At 41.9% G+C, this 12240-nt stretch overlaps 1 protein-coding gene, 2 long non-coding RNA genes and 1 pseudogene across 18 annotated transcripts in view; 2 read left to right on the top strand and 2 right to left on the bottom strand.

Moving 5' to 3' along the window:
- The window catches only part of LOC135097554 (F-box-like/WD repeat-containing protein ebi), a 45561-nt pseudogene extending 42705 nt beyond the window's left edge, over positions 1–2856 (top strand).
- A 40-nt stretch (positions 2857–2896) lies between these two features.
- Positions 2897–6254, bottom strand: LOC135097557 (uncharacterized). Its single transcript, XR_010265809.1, has 4 exons — positions 5538–6254; positions 4963–5089; positions 3371–3470; positions 2897–3035 (listed from the first exon to the last, which is right to left on the bottom strand). It is a non-coding gene; the product is annotated as an uncharacterized LOC135097557 (long non-coding RNA).
- On the top strand, positions 2915–9922 carry LOC135097555 (uncharacterized). Of its 2 annotated transcripts, none has more exons than XR_010265808.1 (5): positions 2915–3055; positions 3412–3543; positions 6478–6890; positions 7957–8033; positions 9059–9922. It is a non-coding gene; the product is annotated as an uncharacterized LOC135097555 (long non-coding RNA). The 2 variants fall into 2 exon arrangements; XR_010265807.1 differs by having other exon boundaries at positions 7957–8230.
- The window catches only part of LOC135097553 (uncharacterized), a 57237-nt gene continuing 54276 nt past the window's right edge, over positions 9280–12240 (bottom strand). For 9 of the 15 annotated variants that reach the window (XR_010265795.1, XR_010265793.1, XR_010265794.1 and 6 more), the window contains 2 exons: positions 12008–12110; positions 9280–10468 (listed from right to left, as the gene is read on the bottom strand). The gene's annotated coding sequence lies outside the window, so the exon portion shown is untranslated. Of the gene's footprint in view, positions 10469–12007; positions 12124–12240 lie in introns of all 15 variants that reach the window. The other 6 variants (XR_010265805.1, XR_010265803.1, XR_010265804.1 and 3 more) reach the window with 2 other exon arrangements.

Genomic DNA, 12240 nt, shown 5'->3' with positions numbered 1-12240 from the left:
TTAGAAGACACAGACCTGAGGTGTAAAGAAGTAGCTGTGGGGATGGGAGATGAAATAAAGGATGATTTTGTTGTGTGAACCCAGTTAACGTGAAGCGCAGTCCATAGAAAGTACCCTGCATCTGTTGTGGCTTAAGGATTGGAGTGAGTGTAGAGCAGGGAATGGTCTCATTATGAAGGGGCAGGGGTGGTAAACCTGTGTATACTGTTGGGCCTTCCTGTGGAAGTATGTGGCAAACTGTGTTAATTATGCCTAGGGTCTGGAGTGTAGCAGGGTGGTCCATGAGACAATCTCTTTCTGGCAGGGGCCAGTAGGACTAAAACCATGAACGATGTGTGTATGTATGAGTGCGTAGTACTTTGTTTAGGCTGCCTATGTAGGATTGCTAGCCTGGTGGACAGAAAGACTTACACATTAACTAATATTGTATTTGGAATCCTTTCCATGCCTCACTTTTGTCCAGAAGACAGTCATAAGAACTCTGACTACTACCACTCACTGGTCCTCCTTTGCCCACAGCCAGTGCAACTCAGAAGAGCAAGTACAGCAGACAGCACATTGTGGAACCCTCAACAGACCTGCATCAAATCTCAGAGGCAACACAAAATGTGGAAGCCACCTTGGATGCCCTAATCTGTAAGTGTGGCAGTGCTAATGAGACTCATGCATAGACAAATGTACCATTTCATGTGTTGTTTAATTTTTTATTTGTTTATTCATTTATTTTATTTATTTATTTATTTATTTATTTTATTCACTTATTTATTTATTTATTTATTCATTTATATTCATTTATATATGTATTCATTTTTTATTTATTTATTTTTTTGATCATCCCAAGTATTCTTTTAGGAAATTTACACACACACACGCAGGCACACATGCACGCACGCATGCACACACGCACGCACGCACGCACAGACAGACAGACAGACAGACAGACAGACAGACAACACACACACACACACACACACACACACACACACACACACACACACACACACACACACACACACACACACACACACACACACACACACTGCCATGTAATCAGTCATTCTTTTATAGTCTTGTATTTTCTTTTCCAGTAGAATGGTAAATAATTTTTTTTCTTTTTTAAAGTGTTTGCAAAGAGGAGCTCACAATATTTTATATTTTTTTCCCCACGTTGCCATTCACTTGCATTCACATCTCACGTCCCAGTCACCTTTTTTCCTTTTTCAAAACTTCTTAAGCATTAACTTAGGCCATTCCTTCTCCTAAATCTATTAACAGGATTCTGTCTTGTCACCCACTCTCTTTTTATTATCCATCAATGACTTTCTAAACCAGGCTTCTTGTCCTGTCCACTCCTATGCTGATGATACCACCCTGCACTTTTCCACATCTTTTCATAGACGTCCAACACTTCAGGAAGTAAACATTTCATTCAGGGAAGCCACAGAATGCCTGACTTCTGAGCTTTCTAAAATTTCTAATTGGGGCAGAGCAAATTTGATATTATTCAATGCCTCAAAAACTCAATTCCTCCATCCATCAACTCAACACAACCTTCCAGACAACTATCCCTTCTTCAGTGACACTCAACTGTCCCCCTCTTTTACACTGAACATCCTCAGTCTGTCCTTTACGTATAATCTGAACTGGAAACTTCACATCTCATCTCTAGCTAAAACAGCTTCTATGAAGTTACGTGTTCTGAAATGTCTCCGCCAGTTTTTCTCACCCCCCCAGCTGCTACCTCTGTACAAGGGCCTTATCCGTCCATGTATGGAGTATACTTCACATGTCTGGGGGGGGGGGGGGGTCCCACTCATACTGCTCTTTTAGACAGGGTGGAATCAAAAGCTTTTTGTCTCATCAACTTCTCTCCTCTAACTGACTGTCTTCAGCCTCTCTCTCATCAGTGCAATGTTGCATCTCTAGCTGTCTTCTACCACTATTTTCATACTAACTGCTCTTCTGATCTTGCTAACTGCATGCCTTCCCTCCTCCTGTGGCCTCGCTGCACAAGACTTTCTTCTTTCTCTCAATCCTGTTCTGTCCACCTTTCTAATGCAAATGTTAACCAGTATTCTCAATCATTCATCCCTTTCTCTGGTAAACTGGAACTCCTTGCCTGCTTCTGTATTTCCATTTTCCTATGACTTGAACTCCTTCAATAGAGGGGTTTCAAGACACTTATCCTTCAATTTTTGACTACTGCTTCGGACACTTTTTTTTTTTTTTTTTTTTTTTTTTTTTTTTTTTTTTTTTTTTTTTTTTGCCCCTGGCCAGTGTCCCTCGTACAGAAAAAAAAAAGTGTAGGTGTCTTGTTTCTTGTTATTTTCTGCAGTTCCTTCAGGTCAGCAAACCCCAAGAACTTATTGTCTGCTTATTTGTCTTGCATGTATCTGTAAGTGTGGTTAATATGCTTTATAGAGGGACTGCCTGCCTTGTGTAGTCTTGCAGCTTCCATTATACTCTTATGTACATGGCAGGATATATGAGACTTTCAATTCTTAAGTTATGTTATGCACTTTGCCTTGGCCTCCTTGTGTGAGATTGTCACTCGGTTCATATGCTTTTGAGTTTTAGGTATGTTGGGTAATGTTCTGAAACACTACTAAACCTCACTTCCACTGCTTTTAAAAGGCTCTGGATGAAGTTACATGTGTGTTGAGGTACTTATGCAGGTCTAATGCCAAATTAACAAGATTTCAAATTTATCAACAGGAGAAATCTTTCTTGAGAACCCAGCTAATCATCTATGTGGACTCTGAAAATGGTCATAGTGAGAGAGCAGAGTGCTTCAGAATATGGGCCATGGTTTTACACATGCATCACTACCCACTGCATACTCCAGCAGCAGCAGCAGCAGCAGCAGCAGACAGCTAAATGCTGCACACCCCCCCCCCATCAAGAGGATGAAGATTGCAGCCACATCAGAGAGGCTGGCTGTGAATTTAGTCTTCCTGCCACACATTGAAGTTCCTGCTGATAGCCAATTGGACCTCAGCTTGTTCATCAGGCTTGACTCCTGCATCTTCTGAAGGCTGTAGGAAGAATAAGTAAGGTGAGTGTATGAGGGTTTGTAGGGAGAGGTCTGGTACAGAAGATTGAAAAGGAATTGTGTCACTGAAGTATATCATTATGCTTTTATGTTGTGTAATAATATAGCAGTAAAATGCAGGCTGTATGGAAGTAAAGGCACATCAGGATTTTATAAGGAGATTAAATTTTATAGGGAAGATTAAAAAGGAATATTGTGTCATTGTATCTGTCTCTTGCACCTTCCTTTCTGACTCCCATCCTTTGCAGTTCCATCCCTCCATCCACTTTCTGTCTTCTCAATCTTAATTCACACACATACACACACGTGCACACACACCTGCGGTCAAATAACTTCCTAAAGGTGAATTTTTTTTGCAGCCCAATAGCAATGCCTCCTGTGATGTACTGGACTGGCAGTTCCTTGATTCTGGAGGAGTCTGCAATAGGAAGACCACAAATGTAGTAGTTCGTTGTGACATCCATACCTATGAACATGTATTTACCTGCCAAGTGAGTTTTTTATTTGTTTGACTTATTTATTTTCTCTTTTTTTTTTTTTAATGTAACAGGAGGACTGGCCAAGGACAACAAAAAGAGCAAAAGAAAAGAAAACAAGACCCACTGAGCTGCCAGTCCCAAAAGAAAGTTAAAAAAGATCATCCAAAATTGGAAGATGTGTCCTGAAACCTCCCTCTTGAAAGAATTTGCATCATAGGAAGGAGGAGGTACAGAAGCATGTAGGGAGTGTGGGCTTAGCTAACAGTGAGATACTGGTGGTGGTTATGCTAAATTGAGGAATGTTTGTGGTTTTATCTAAATGAAGAATGAATCTGGCTAATTTATTTTACCTGGTGGAAGAATCTTAATGTTTTCATTTATCAGAGGCAAGATATGAAGCAAATGTTTATATGACAATTTCAAGTTTGCATCTTTCTCACTATGAGGAGAACTAATTGATGCTTTTTAATGACCTGTAAAGGAATTTTGTTCAACATTGCTTCATCTTAAGGGATTCAAGGATTAACAAAACCAGACCAAAAAATTCCCAAAGCATTCCAAAACAAGAGAAATAATGAAAAACACTGAAAAACACACTCAAATCATCAACAGATGTATCCAAAGCATCAAAAAGACACAAAGAGAGATGAATATTTCATGAGAAACAATTAGAATATAAAAAAATACTAAAATCTTGAAAAATACACCAAAACATCAAAAAGACAAAAAAAGGGAGATGAAGAGACCATGACATAGTGAAGATTTTCCTGACACCAATGTGGGAGTTGCTTCTCCAGTCCCTCACTGTGGGAGGTGTGAAGGACTTACCATTCAAGACCTTCTCCAGTCCCTCACTGTGGGAGCTGTGAAGGACTTACCATTCAAGACCTTCTCCAGTCCCTCACTGTGGGAGCTGTGAAGGACTTACCATTCAAGACCTTCTCCAGTCCCTCACTGTGGGAGCTGTGAAGGACTTACCATTCAAGACCTTCTCCAGTCCCTCACTGTGGGAGCTGTGAAGGACTTACCATTCAAGACCTTCTCCAGTCCCTCACTGTGGGAGCTGTGAAGGACTTACCATTCGAGACCTTCTCCAGTCCCTCACTGTGGGAGCTGTGAAGGACTTACCATTCAAGACCTTCTCCAGTCCCTCACTGTGGGAGCTGTGAAGGACTTACCATTCAAGACCTTCTCCAGTCCCTCACTGTGGGAGCTGTGAAGGACTTACCATTCAAGACCTTCTCCAGTCCCTCACTGTGGGAGCTGTGGACTTACCATTCAAGACCTTCTCCAGTCCCTCACTGTGGGAGCTGTGAAGGACTTACCATTCAAGACCTTCTCCAGTCCCTCACTGTGGGAGCTGTGAAGGACTTACCATTCAAGACCTTCTCCAGTCCCTCACTGTGGGAGCTGTGAAGGACTTACGAGTACCATTCAAGACCTTCTCCAGTCCCTCAGTGTAGGAGTTCACTAAGTTATCTGGGGACCTCAGCACCACTTTCTGCCATGCCTCTCTCAGCACACGGCACTCACCTGTCTGGGAGCCCACACAGGTTTGCTGCTCCCAGGGAAGAAGAGAAGGCACGTTATAATCTAGCCAGACTGATGTGGTGATATGAGATTGTTCACATCCTAGGTGGTTATTGGAGGCAATCTTGATAAAGGACTAATTAAAAGGGCCTGGAGAAAGCCAGTTGAAGGAAGATCAAGGTAAAGAGTGAGTGAGATGGAAGGATGGAATTGTGCTAGAGCTGCTAAGGATGGGAGTCACAGAAGAAGATGCAAGGGACAGACACAACCAAAGAAGACTTGTGCATGGTGCCAGCCCCTCACTCCAGAGAAGCAGCAAAAACAGAAAAAGAGGACGGTAGTCACATCAGTATTTTACACAGTTTAGCCTAACAGTCAGTTAGTTTTTGGTAGACTCTGGAACACTCTGCCTACTTCTATATTTCCTCCTTCTTATGACTAGAACTCTTTCAAGAGGAAAGTTTCAAGGCACTTACCCTCCAATTTTGGATGATCCTTTTGGTCTTAAGGGAATGGCACCTAAGTGGGTCTTTTTTTTTTTTTCCCCTCCCAAAGCCAATGCCCCTCAAGTAAGAAAAAAAAAGAAAAAAAAATTAACTCACAAATCCAGGGGTGGATTTAAGGTGGTGTCATACTAGCACTTTTTCCGTCAATTTTTCATCGTTCCACATGAACTTATCGCATGAATTTGTCAGACGATCAGGATTGTTTCCTCCTGCAAATTTCCGCCTTTGTTTATATTTCCAAGACCAAGACCAAGACTTTCTGTGTGGCTTCAACCTGTCTCACAGAACGTTATTACCACCTCTACGCTTCGTCATGGAAGGAAAACCACATCCAAGTTGGACACGCCGTTCAGAGGAGATCCTTGTGGAAAGCATAAGGAGCCATAAGTGCCTCTGGGACCACAAGGATGAATCTTGTATGAAGAAAGGCCTGAAAAGAGCGGCTCACAACACTGTCACCTGTGCCCTCCAATACTGTGTCTCACAGTAAACAGTATTAGTTTCAGAGTAGCGTATCTTTGCTGCAGTGTGGACTCCATGTTTGTTTGCACTCCTTGGGCTGTGCCAACGGAAAGTTTCAGATGAAACACCATTTGTGTGCAACAGGCCGCAGCCAAGATATCCACGATTTTCAGAAAAACGATGGAAAAAGTTGACGGAAAAAGTGTTGGTGTGACACACCACCTTGAGGTCAGTGGAGGCCCATGGCCAGCCTGAGATATTTATATTAATGTTTTTATGTATCTATATTCCATTCAATTTTTAATATATATAATATAATCTAGAGAAAAGAGCATATTTATTTAGTGTAAATGAAACAAAAGCAGCTGTATTAATAATGATAAAAAATGTTAAAAAGTTCATAGAAAATTAGTGTTTACTGATTAATTTGAGTTTCTTTCACTTACAGAATGCTTAATTATGTAAGGCCTGCCTGCCTGCCTGCCTGCCTGCCTGCCTGCCCCCCCCCCCCCCCCCTCTCTCTCTCTCTCTCTCTCTCTCTCTCTCTCTCTCTCTCTCTCTCTCTCTCTCTCTCTCTCTCTCTCTCTCTCTCTCTCTCTCTCTCTGAAGTGTGGATGGTATGTCAGCACAGGGAGCAAAAAACCAAGGAGCCACTGAGGCTGTCACTTTGAAGAGGTCATTGTTGTTGCATCCAGCATCCCAGCCTGACTGCCTAGACAGCTCCTGCATGTTGCTGAAGGGCAGAGTCACAGACTGCTCCACTGCCAGGTGTGAGACCAGTGTGGCAGAGTATGATGTGTACACAATGAGGGACACACCACAGCCAACCCTGTAGGTGACCCATGCTGCACTGCTGATTGGGTAGGTGTTGGAGCCTGCAGAAGGAGGAGGAGGAGGAGGGGGGGAAGATGCTATAAAAAAAGCAATTTTAAAACCTGGAAAATGATGCAAAAGCAATTTAAATCTTTGAAAGGGACAAAAGTAGATAATTTTAAATTCAAGTGTTGAAAAGACCATTTTAAAATGTTTCAGAGATAAAAATGCAATTTAAAAATTTTCTCACCATTTCTGAAAGATTTAAACATTATATCTTACTAAGAAAACTGTTGATACCTTCATCATGAGAACTACTGATAACAAAATTAAATACATTACTTACGATATCCATAACAGTTGTATCAACACCACTTGCTTGCATTGCTCATGCCAGAACCAATTGGAGTTAATATCAACACAATTATGGAAATACATCAGATGTCATGTGAAGTTTACCAATTTTAAATCTATCCTTTAATGATTGTCTTCCTGTATTCCCATCTTACCAAACATTAAACACCACTACCCTTGTATTCATCTAACAGTCCCACCCATATACACATGTACACCCATCAAAAAAATGTTGTCACCTTTATGGTGTGTTACAGTATGACACATCACACAATGATTTCTGGTATAACTCATGCAGTATGGTGCAAAGTTGGTAACCCTGCTGTGCCAAGTTGCTAGTTACTGGGGAATTTGTGACTGGTATGATGTGGAAAATGCACTCCATGAACCATTATTTGCTCTACAGAATGAACTACACTAAAGTGATAATAGTATGGGATGTTTACGAGGGAGAAGAATGGAGAGGGGGGGGGACAGGAAGACGTACCAACCTCTACAAGTCATCACGGCTGCTGTGCCAGTGTTTGTTGCGGTCAATTTCAGAACCTAGAGTAACAAAAAATATTTTGACAGGTGTACTAGCTAACTAACTGGACACTAAACATTGCTATCCTGCAGCTAACCAGTCCTTGCATTCAACTAACAGTCTCACCCTTTCAGGTCCTCACCTTGCTGTAGGAGACCTGATAACATGTACCAGCCATTTTACCAAACACTAAACACTACCACCATTGAACTGACCAGTCCCACACCCCAACAGGTCCTCACTTTGCTGTAGGAGAGCTGACAACACGTACCAGCCAGCAACTCCCATGCTGACAGGCTTCTCCCCCATGGGTATGTAGCACCTCTGGAGTTGGTCAGCAAAGAAGAGGATGCTAGCCAAACCTATCATGTTAGTCAGGATGCACCAGTACAGAGCTGTGTCCATTGGGGTTGTGTAGGCTAGTAGCATCTTGTCAAGATCATCATAGGTGGCCACAAACAGTTTATAGCTATGAGAGGAGGACTTGCCTTGTGAACATCACATTGGGGTGAGTGTTTAATCTGATTTTGTGTTACTTTGTTTTGTGGGGAGTGAGTGTTAATGTGATTTTTTGTTAAGTGAATGCTGTGCCTGGGCTCCTGAGGTGTAGTGTGGTGTGGTGGGCCATAAGACTGTCCCTTTCCACTAGGGCCTGACAGGTATTAAGAGTGTGAAGGATGTGTGTGTGGTGCCTTGTTTGGGCCATCTTGTGTGTGATTGCCAGCCTGATATATACAGAAAAATAAGTTATTAGTGGAGGTGAGAGTGTGAATGTGTGGTGGTTTGTCTGGGGTGTCCTGTGGGGGATTGTTTGGCCTGGTATGTAAATACATTATTATTTGGGTTAACTGTGAATGTTGTATGTGTGAATATATGGTGCATTGTCTGGGCCACCCTGTATGGGGTTGCCAATGTGGTATATAGATATATCAATCAAATTATTTGACATTTCATATTGTAAACATTTTGCTGATCCAAGTTAATCTGTTAAGGGAGTGCTTTGTTCACTATCCTTAAATCATTATTTGATCATCACTTGTGTATATATATAGGCTGGGTGTAGGTAACAACTTTCAGCCTCTCTTCAGTGATGGACAATTCAGAGACAGTGAGGTCAGCTTCCCCTGACTGCAAAGCTCCTACCATGCCCGTCCACTCATTGTTTGAGCTGTCCTTCAGTTTCCCTCTAGTACCTTCAGACTGTACAAGTCTCTCTCTCTCTCTCTCTCTCTCTCTCTCTTCTATATCTGCATGTTTATCTCCTCCTTCATGCATCACCAAATACCACCAACTGTTCTATGTATCCTTGCATCTAAGATTTGTCCTAATTTTGCAGGAAGCCCACCCCAGCAGCCCAGCCTCCCCTGACAGCTGTCATCATCTGCTGCCTTGCCTGGGAGGACCATAGACACAGCTTGTCTCTGATGTCTTCCCCACAATGCCTTGTCTTTGTTGGCTTCAGTGCAATTTGTTTGTCTTCAGTTTAAATAGTATTGTATATACTATCTTGTCTTCACCATCTTGAAATGTGAAGGATGTTCTTGACAAACAAACAAGGTAGTATTGTATAATTATTACTTTAAATATTGTCTTAAATTATCTTGAAATTTGTAAAAAAAAAAAATGTGTAAAAAGAAAGCAAATACAGATGATTATCCCTGTAGTGAAGGAGGAAGGACTCAATGTCCCTGTAGTGAAGGAGGAAGGACTCAATGTCCCTGTAGTGAAGGAGGAAGGACTCAATATCCCTGTAGTGAAGGAGGAAGGACTCAATATCCCTGTAGTGAAGGAGGAAGGACTCAATATCCCTGTAGTGAAGGAGGAAGGACTCAATTTTTTTTTAAGTTCAAGGTGTGATTTGCACATAGAGGCTCCTGGATTTCCCTGTAGATTGACCCTCCCTGAATGCAGGGAGGGACAGTGCCTCTATGTACAAATCGCACCTTAAACTTAGTATTTTGTAGTGAAGCCTTAAACTTAGTATTTTGTAGTGAAGGAGGGAGGAAGTATTTTGTAGTGAAGGAGGGAGGAAGGACTCCTTTCTGAGTCCTTCCTCCTTCACTACAGGGATATTGATCTCTATAAATATTTTTTTTTTACAAAGCTAGCTAACAATTATAAGGCAGATTACATTGAGTCATAATTATTAAGCAAATTTAATTTTTTTTTTCACAATACAATTATTAAATTTGACAAATTACAGTGAGTTTTATTTTTCATCAAGTAATTTCTTTGTTCATACACATCTTTCCATGATGAAGGAGGGTGGACAGTGAATTGGTGCTCCTGAGCCTCAGGACAGCAACACCACTTTCTTGCCGGGTTCACGTATGGCTTTGGTTCACCCACGGCTCCATCTTCTGCAATGTTTAGCAACTGACAGGCAGGGTTCAGACAGAGCTGGGTTCTCTTCAACTGTGATGACGGAAGGCCCAATTCAGTCAGAGCACTTCACTTCAGGACGGATTTGACAGGCAGCGGAGTTCATCCTCCAATTTTACCAGGATTCCACAAAGCTGACAGCCCCCAGGTTCATCTTCCACTTCATCTCTTCTTCAGAACCTCTTAAAGCTTCTAATTCCTGCCAGCCCACTCTCCACTCCTCAGCACTGATCACCTGGTCCCTCCTGGCTTGACTGGACTGGTGGGCTTCAGCACAAATCAGCTGTCAATGCAGGAGTGAGATGGCAGCCTAAACTTTCTTGCATCAAGGCAGCAGGCAGTCCTTCACTCTTCTGTGTCAATCCTGGAAGGAAATCAGTTCTTAGTGATACACTCTAGAGAACCATCAACAGATTCTATACATGATGAGTAAAGCAGTATTACATGTAGTCGTACTATATTTCCTAATATCAAAGACACCACCTATTTATCTCTATACCTGGCTGGCAATCCCACACAGGGTAGTCCAGACAAAGCACCACACACACACACATTTACACTCTTAGTCCTGTCACCCCCTCCCAGTGGAAAGGAACAGTTATGGATCACCCTACTAAACCCCAATATAATCTAAACTGGAAACTTCACATCTCATCTCATTTGCTAAAACAGCTTCTACGAAGTTAGGCATTCTGAAACATCTCTTCCAGTTTTTCTCACCATCCCCCAGCTGCTAACTCTGTACAAGGGCCTTATCCATCCATGTGTGGAGTATGCTTCACATGCCTGGGGCGGTTCCACTCGTACTGCTCTTCTAGACAGGGTGGAATTAAAAGCTTTTTGTCTCATCAACTCCTCTCCTCTAACTGACTGTCTTCAGCCTCTCTCTCATCACCACAATGTTGCATCTCTAGCTGTCTTCTACCACTATTTTCATGCTAACTGCTCTTCTGATCTTACTAACTGCATACCTCCCCTCCTCCCGTGGCCTCACTGCACAAGACTTTCTTCTTTCTCTCACCTCTATTGTGTCCACCTCTCTAATACAAGAGTTAACCAGTATTCTCAGTCATTCATCCCTTTCTCTGGCAAACTCTGGAACTCCCTGCCTGCTTCTGTATTTCCACCTTCCTATGACTTTAATTCCTTGAAGAGGGAGGTTTCAAGACATTTATCCTTCAATTTCTGACTACTGCTTTGGACAGTGTTTGGGGATCAGCACCTCAGTGGGCTTTTTTCTTTATTGGATTTTTGCTGCCCTTGGCCAGTGTCCCTCTTGCATAAAAAAAAAAAAAAAACTGCATGAAAGAAGAGAAAGAGGAGACCTAATAATGTACAAATTAGTAAACAATATAGAAAGAATAGACAGAAACGACCTGTTACCACAGATGAAAGAGGGAGAGAAAGAGACATGAAGGGGCATAGGAAGACAATAAAGAAGAGTGGATGTTCAAGTGACATCAAGAAATACAACTTCCCATATGGAACTATTGAAATCCAGAATGATTTGAAGTAAGAGGTAGTTGTGGCAAACAGTGTACATAGGTTTAAAGAGAAGCTGGTTATGGAGACAACAAAATGAGCTTTGGCTTGCTCCCTGTACAATACAACTAGGTAAATACAACTATAGTCTTTTTATTCTTAGAAGAATGTTTAGGCATTGGCTGAGATCTGTTAGATACTCTGCCACATCACACAATTTCTCTTAAATATATCAATTCTTTTTACTCTCTATTGAAACTGGAATATTGAGTACGGATTATTCAGCTCATCAAACCAAGCAGTGCTATGAATGGTTTGGGTTCTAAGATAATAAATAGTCTGGATCTTACATAAATATCAAAACATTTGACAACATAGCTTTGCAGCGTTATCATTTTGGTGGAGCACCTGGGATGCTTACTGATAGGGTCAGGTGACTCAGGTCAGTGAGAGGGGTGGCTCCTACTCTTGAGGGACACTCCCATGATGGAAGCAACTCCCAAGTGCTCGCATGTTCTTCACAGCTGGGAGAAATAACTTACTTACAACAAGAATAAGTATTTTTAGAAGAGAAGGGCCTATAAAGGTCCAGTCATTGCATCCTCCACAGCAATACTTCCAACAACCATAGCCAATCATGTGAGTGAGACAACA

This window comes from Scylla paramamosain, unplaced genomic scaffold (genome assembly GCF_035594125.1).
Source record: "Scylla paramamosain isolate STU-SP2022 unplaced genomic scaffold, ASM3559412v1 Contig25, whole genome shotgun sequence".
In the NCBI taxonomy this organism is placed as follows: domain Eukaryota; kingdom Metazoa; phylum Arthropoda; class Malacostraca; order Decapoda; family Portunidae; genus Scylla; species Scylla paramamosain.
Note: the sequence above shows the minus strand (reverse complement) of the source record. Positions and strands in the feature narration are given on the sequence as shown.